Below are 7,292 nucleotides of genomic sequence, written 5' to 3'. Positions count from 1 at the left end.
ACTCATCTTTTAAAAAGTCACAAAATCTTTTGATTATTGTCTGATTTTGTAGAATATTATTTGTGGAATCATGCTACCTCTCTTAATGCCTAGAACTGTATTAAAGAAAAGATCTATATACTTTTCTACTGTTTTTCTTTCTTCTTTCTGTTAATATAAGAATAATAACTTAAAAATTGAAAGATTAGAACAAAGAAGGTTGGGGAACTACTGGAGAAAACCAGGAGACACCACAGCACAGGATAGTTTCAGGTGCCTCGGCTGCAGCAGAAAAGTGAAATTCGAATCCAGGAGCACCTCAAAGACTGAGCAAGATTTCTGGGATATAGCTCATAGTGGTTAAGATGGGTGGACTCTAATCTGGAGAACAGGGTTTGATTCCCCACTCCTCCACATGAGCAGCGGACTCTTATCTGCTGAATTAAATTTGTTTCCCTGCTCCTCCACATGAAGCCTGCTGGGTGCTAGTCACAGTTCTCTGTACTCTCACAGTTCTCACAACTCCCTTTGGCAGAGTTCTGACTTTCAAACGCTTGTTGATCTTTATGGTGCCCCTGGACTCGAGCCTTGCTCCAAAATATAGGAATGCTAGGAGGATATCAATATGGATGCTCCAGAAAAGAAAATGTTATGTTATGACATGTTATGACTGATGTTGTTTCCTGTTTGATTTGTCTGTTGTTAAGCCTCGGATTCCCCTTCTCTGAGGTGTATGGGTATCACAAATCTAATAAATGAATGAAATGAAAAAAAACACATTCCAGTTTGTGAGTCAAGAGTAGGGCCAAACACCCTCATGCAGCAATAAATTGAGCTCAGTTGTATAGGGTACTCCAGAATCAAAGCCCCCCTCTCAAAAGTCTGTTTGTTCACACACTGACATAGAAAGCTTGTTTCCTGGGTGTTGGTATTCCATTAGCCCTTTGATTGCTTTACTGCAGTGGTTCTGCCAACTTGGGGGGGGGTCGGACCCATTTGGGGACCTAACCGACCCCTTTCACAGGGGTCAGCCTAAGCCCCTCTTGCATCAGTGTTCTCCATCTGGTAAAATGGATAAATGTTAGGTTGGGGGTCACCACAACATGAGGAACTGTATTAAAGGGTGCGGCATTAGCTAAGGTTGAGAACCACTGGCTTACTGCCTGGAGACATCCTGTGTCACGGGGTGGTGTCTTCATTAGTCACTGTCTTTTTTTTTTTAAATATTTTTATTGATACTGGAATTATTACAGATTTATATTGTATAATTTTATATACATCCTCCATATCATTTTCCCTCCTCCTTCTTCTTCTCTTCTTCTTTAGGGATGCAGTAGGTCCATTCTTTCTCAATCTTCTTGTCCATTTTTCTTCTGTAATTCCACTCTCTGCTTAGCCAGTCTTGAATTCCATCCAAATCTCATATCCTTTTGTTTTCTCTTTGCCATATTTGATTTCTTGACATTGTGTCTAAAAATTTCTAATTGTATTTGCTCCCATACATATTCCAACCATTTCTGCATTGTCCATTTTTGTCCTTCCACCCCAATGCTATTACTGTATGGACCGCTTCTAATCATGAATTTGAAAAGTTTTCTTTGTCTCTATTATAGTATAATCCACTATACCCATAAATAGTAAATCTATATTTATCTTTATTTTACCTTACATACTCTTTCTATGTATTTTATCACATTTTCCCACATATATTTTTGTATTTCTATACATTCTAGCCACATATGTGGGTATATATTGCATTTTTTTTCTCCACAATGCCAACATTTCTGACTGAGCCCACTTATCATATATGCCAACTGTTTCGTGTTCTATACCATTTTAATATTAATTCTTCTCTTAGTTCTGCATATTTATCTATTTTACTTTTTATTCATATTATCTATAACTCTTTTTTAATAAGGTCTATGTCTTTCACTCATCTTGTTGCCATTTTCCATTATGATTCTTATCATGAATTTTTGATCTTCTATCATGTTTTTGTATATAACTCCCAATATTTGTCCCTTTCTTTCCTCATATTTTTTTATACAACTTTTCATGTACACTCTTTCTCCTCCTCCTCCTGAGGCTTTTATCTTTCCCAGATTCCTCTTAATAGTAACCAGTTTCTTTTAATTTTCTATAAAATTTGGAAACGGTATTAATTCTCCCTTTCATTGTACAGTTGTGCTACCTTGTATTCTTTTGTCTGTGTAGAGATCTTATTATTTGTGCTCCTTCCTGTCCAACTACATGCTCATGAAGTGGTGTCAAGACCCAGTAGCCCTGGCATCCATTTTCCCTTCCATTCTCCCAGATTTCCATTAACCTCCTTTCTAGCCTTTTTAATTTTTATTCTATTTTTTTGAACAACTTGTTTCAGGTCTCCAAAGTCACCCGTGGTTCAAGTTTATTTCCATTTTCGAACTTCATCCATCTGTCTCTTTTTATCTATTTGAATTCCCATCAAACCTTTTTATTTGAAATGCCCTCGTATTATTCCTCTGTAATTTTGGAGCCCCCAGCCCATTAGTTTTTAGACATATATAGACTATTTTATTCATCACTCTTGGTTTCTTTTGATTAAATGCCCAGTTTAATTTTCTTATCCCATTCTTTCAAATTGTTTTTCTTAATCTCCAACGCAAAGTACTCTAAATAGATAGGAAGAGTTTTGGCATTATACACATTTTAATGCTACTATTCTCTTTAGAAATAGATAGATTCTTCCCCTTGCCACCTTTAATTGCTTCATTATTTTTTTTTCCATATACTGTAGAATTATATTTAAAAACATCTTTCCTTCTCTTATTTGTTAATGTTATACCTAAATATTTAATCTTCTTCTCTCACCATTTCTTTCCTAGTAGTTTTTTTTTTCTATATTTATCTCAGGATTTCAGATTTCTCTCCATACAATCCACCAAACCAGAATGCTTTTGAAAGTCTCTAATATTATTTTTTAATTCTTTTTAAAGTTTCTACAGGGTTAGTTGTTATTAGTAATAAATCATCTGCAAATAAGTTTAATCTTATTTCTCTTTTTATTGATTTTATAGCCTTTGATCCTACTCATTATTTCTAATTCTATCCGCTTAGGTATTCCCATTGTTACTACAATAATGATGGAGAAATGGACATCCTTTTGTTTCACCCTCTTTCTATCCTAATTCTTCACCATCCATTATTTATCATAATCTTTGCTTTTATTGTTTTTATATAATTTTTTTTAATACTTCACATAATCCCTTTCAACCTGCCTAACCTGCATTATTTGGAATAAATATGCGCATAACTGTGTCAAATGCTTTATAGACATCTAATTTTATCATGGCATATTTTTATCCTTACCATGTTCCATCACATTCAATACATTTCCTATGGGATAGCTAATATCTCTATCCTTCAATTTAACTGCATTGATCTTGACTCAATTATTTTGGTAATATTGCCTTATTCTGTTCACAATATTTTAGTAAATATTTTATAATCCTGGTTTTAATAAACTTATAGGTCTGTATGATTCAACCTGTTCTTGGATTGCTCTGGTTTTAATATAGTGATTATTTCTGTTTCTCTCCATGTTTGCATTTTCGTCCCTTTAATATCTTATTATATAACCTTGTAATTCAGGTATTAATATTTCTGCCATTTCCTTTGTAATACTCTTGCTGTAAATCCATCTAAACCAGGAGACTTGTTGGTCTTAATCTTTTATTACTGCTCTATTTCTTCTTGTGTTGGTATCTTCTCCATACTTTGTTTCTCCTCCTGTGTTAGATCTTTTATGCATTTCCTCTATCCTTTCTGTGTCTATTCTTTTAAAATAATTTTTGATAAATTGTGCAAACCTTTGTCTAATTTTATGTTTCCTGTTATTCTTCTTTGTTTTCATAATTCTTATTATTGATTTAATCCCTTGTTTTCTCTTTCTTTTCTTTAAATAATTGGCTAGTTGTTTCATTGACTTTATATTGGTTCTTTGAAATTGATTTTGACCCATGTGTCTTTTTCCATAACCCCACTTTCGATCCAATTCCTCCAGTTGTTTATTTTAGTAGTTTTAATCTCATTATAGCTTCTGCTATATTATTTTGTTCTGTAGTTTGTCTCTGCAGTCTCTTTGATTTTTTTCCACTAATTGATGTCTTTCCTATTTAATGCCTTTTTTCTGTCTTTTTTTTTTTGTATTTCTATACAATAATTCTCTCACATTGCCTTCAGGTATCCTTACAAATATCCCATTAGAGACGGTGTGTTTCTATTTTCTAAAAGGCTTTTTTCATTCCTTCCTTGTAAATCTTCATTTCTTTCTATTCTTCATTATAATATTGTTACATTCCATCTATACTGTTTTATTGTCCTCTCTTTGCTAGTCTGAGTGTATAAATTTCAATCGGGAGCATGGTCTGACACCCACTCTTTGTGTGTCTGAATCTTCATTACTACTGTATAGACTCCATGTTCTTTGTCAGAGTATAGTCTATGTATGTAAATCTTTTATGTCTGTTAGAATAGAAAGTTGGGTTGTTGTGATTTTCCCCGCCTCCTCATACATATATTAGTTATATTCCATTGTTTAAAAGTTCCTTATAAGTTCTCAACCATATTACAGTCTCCCACTATTAATGTTTCTCCTTTATATTCCCTTTGTACTCTGTTAAATTGTTTCTGTAGGAAACTCTTTTGCTTTTTGTTAGGTGCATATAAGTTCATTAGTGTTATTTGTATCTCATTAAGGAAACCTTGTAACAAAATCCATCTCCCATTTTGATCCTTCAATATTTTGCACTTGTATGTTTATATTATTTTTCACTAAAATAAAATGGTCCTTCTCCCGTCTCTCTGATTCACATAAGGTTCTCCAGCCCGGTAGCTTCATTAAAGGAGCAATATCTCTCTTTCTTTTTTATGTGTTTCTGATGCAAACCAAACTCAGTTTCTTTCTTAACTAGTTTGGCTAGTTTTAAATCTTTTTAAAATTGGAATTTAATCCGTTAATATTTTCTTACAGATACAAGTTTTAAATCTCCGCTCATAAGTAATAATTTTGTCTACTATTTTCGGCCTGCTGCTGTTTCATATTCATTCTTTTTTTTTCTCATTTTCTCCCTTCCCTAGATGTTCTGAGGGAGAGATTCCTCCCTCCCACATCTTGGATTTTCTCGCCTCATGTGTCTCTCTCCTCCCCCCCCCAGCATATATTCTTAGTCAATTCTCTCTGTTAATGGCAATCAATCAGTTTAAAATTCTTATAACATTCCAATAAAAAAAGATACTTCTAAATACATACATATCAACTAAATTGCATCTTTTACAACCTTATTTTTTTCCCTCAGAAGAGAGTTTTCTGTCTGGGCATTCCGCCCATTTTGATGTTTCTTACTGAAACAGTGTTAAAGCTGTAGATAATACTATTCAGAAAACAAAATGTCTGGGAACCTTCCCAGATTGTTAAAGTAAATAATGTTAGAGCAGATTACTGTTTTAATATCTTCCAAAACTATATACAAAGAGTTATTTTAGTTAGTGCATTGCTATTCAGTTAGATTCTATTAGTACTTAGAGTGAAATGTTATATAGCCATTTAAAAAGAATTTTTTGAAGAAGTCTTGGCTTATGTTATCTTTCTTGGCTTAAACGCCTTGGTATCTTGTGAAGTCGCGAGCCTGGTCCCGTATGTCATCTCTTTCTGAATCACTGTCTGTCTGAGGTTCTGCAGCTTCCAAGGAGAGACCCAGTTTATCCTGTGTTGTTGTGCCTCTGGGGTTCTTTTGCTATATATTTCTGAATGTTTTCTTAAAATGTAGGATCGCCATTGGTAATATCCATGAAAAATCTTCATTTGCTTTAAATACGCTTGCATATGGCATTAGTGTTTTCTTGATTTGGTACGCTTCTGGTGAGATCTGGTCTCACAAAAATTTTCTTCCTTTATTAATGTGCTGGCCGAGCACTTCAGCTCTTTGTATATATGTTTCTTTGATCTCTTCTGTGGTACATTTGAAAATACGTCTGGAATTCTGTTTCCCAGAGAAAACCTCGTGGCCTCTATCTTATCGCATTCCGTGTCATGGAATGTTTATAGAATTGAGCCACTGTATTAATTTGGTTTTTTTACATCTGTTTCATTCTCCATTCTCGACTCCAATTAAAACTAAGGTTTATGCCTTTGTCTATCTGAGAGAGGCTATTTTGATTTCCAAGCAGTCACTATCACAAGTGTTTTTCTTTATTTGTTTCTCGCTTTTTAATCACTCTCTCCTCAAGAGTTGGAAAGTTTCTTTGATATGTCTTGTATGTCTTTATCACACTGCAATCAGGTTGGATCTGTGTTGTCTTAGTAAAGTCATCAAAGGAAGCCTTATCTCGATTTGTTAGCTCTGACAACCAGTTTCAGTTACATAAGTTTCCTTGCAGGTTTTGCTACCTTTATCTTTTAGTATTTTAATTCACCTAGCACCGGCTTGCTTTTTCGCCTCTTCAAAGCTGTCCGGTGTTCTCTTTTGAGTTCTCTGTTTCAAGTTGATTATTAGTCTTTATCTTCTCTTTTATGCCATTAAATCTTTGTTGTTTGCCGGGAGGGTGTCGAAAAGCGTCTAATCCTTGTCGGACATGCGCAGAAAAGCCCCATTAGTCACTGTCTTGATTCTAGTGTTTTTCAGAACTGATAGCCAAATTTTGTTCATTTTATTGTCGAAGGCTTTCACGGCTGGAATCACTTGGGTGCTGTGTGGTTTCCAGGCTGTATGGCCGTGTTCTAGCAGCATTCTCTCCTGACGTTTCGCCTGCATCTGTGGCTGGCATCTTCAGAGGATCATCTGAAGATGCCAGCCACAGATGCAGGCGAAACGTCAGGAGAGAATGCTGCTAGAACACGGCCATACAGCCCGGAAACCACACAGCACCCATTTGTTCATTTTCATGGTTTCTTCCTTTCTGTTGAAATTGACCATGTGCTTTTGGATTTCAATGGGGTCAATGGTTTCTTAGTGTAGTCTGATCGGCCAGGTGGTTGTCAGAGTGGTCCAGAATTTCTGTGTTTTCAAATAATATTCTGTGCCCAGCTTGCTTTATCACTATTGTTGATTTTTCAAGTTGAATTAGTCTGTAGTGCATTTCATGTTCTTTGATTCATGTCTGGGCGCTGGTGTCTGATGGTCCCTATGTAGATTTGTCCACAGCTACCTGGTATGCAGTAGACTTCTGCAGAAGTTAGCAATCAAAGGGATCAAAAGGCCAGGCTACTACTATGCAGATGCCCTCACTAATTGATTATGCTGTCTTCATGGTTACTCACATGTTAAAATGGGTGG

Source organism: Sphaerodactylus townsendi, linkage group LG05 (genome assembly GCF_021028975.2).
Source record: "Sphaerodactylus townsendi isolate TG3544 linkage group LG05, MPM_Stown_v2.3, whole genome shotgun sequence".
Lineage (NCBI taxonomy): Eukaryota > Metazoa > Chordata > Lepidosauria > Squamata > Sphaerodactylidae > Sphaerodactylus > Sphaerodactylus townsendi.
The sequence above is the reverse complement of the archived record's forward strand: the minus strand, read 5'-3'. Positions refer to the sequence as shown.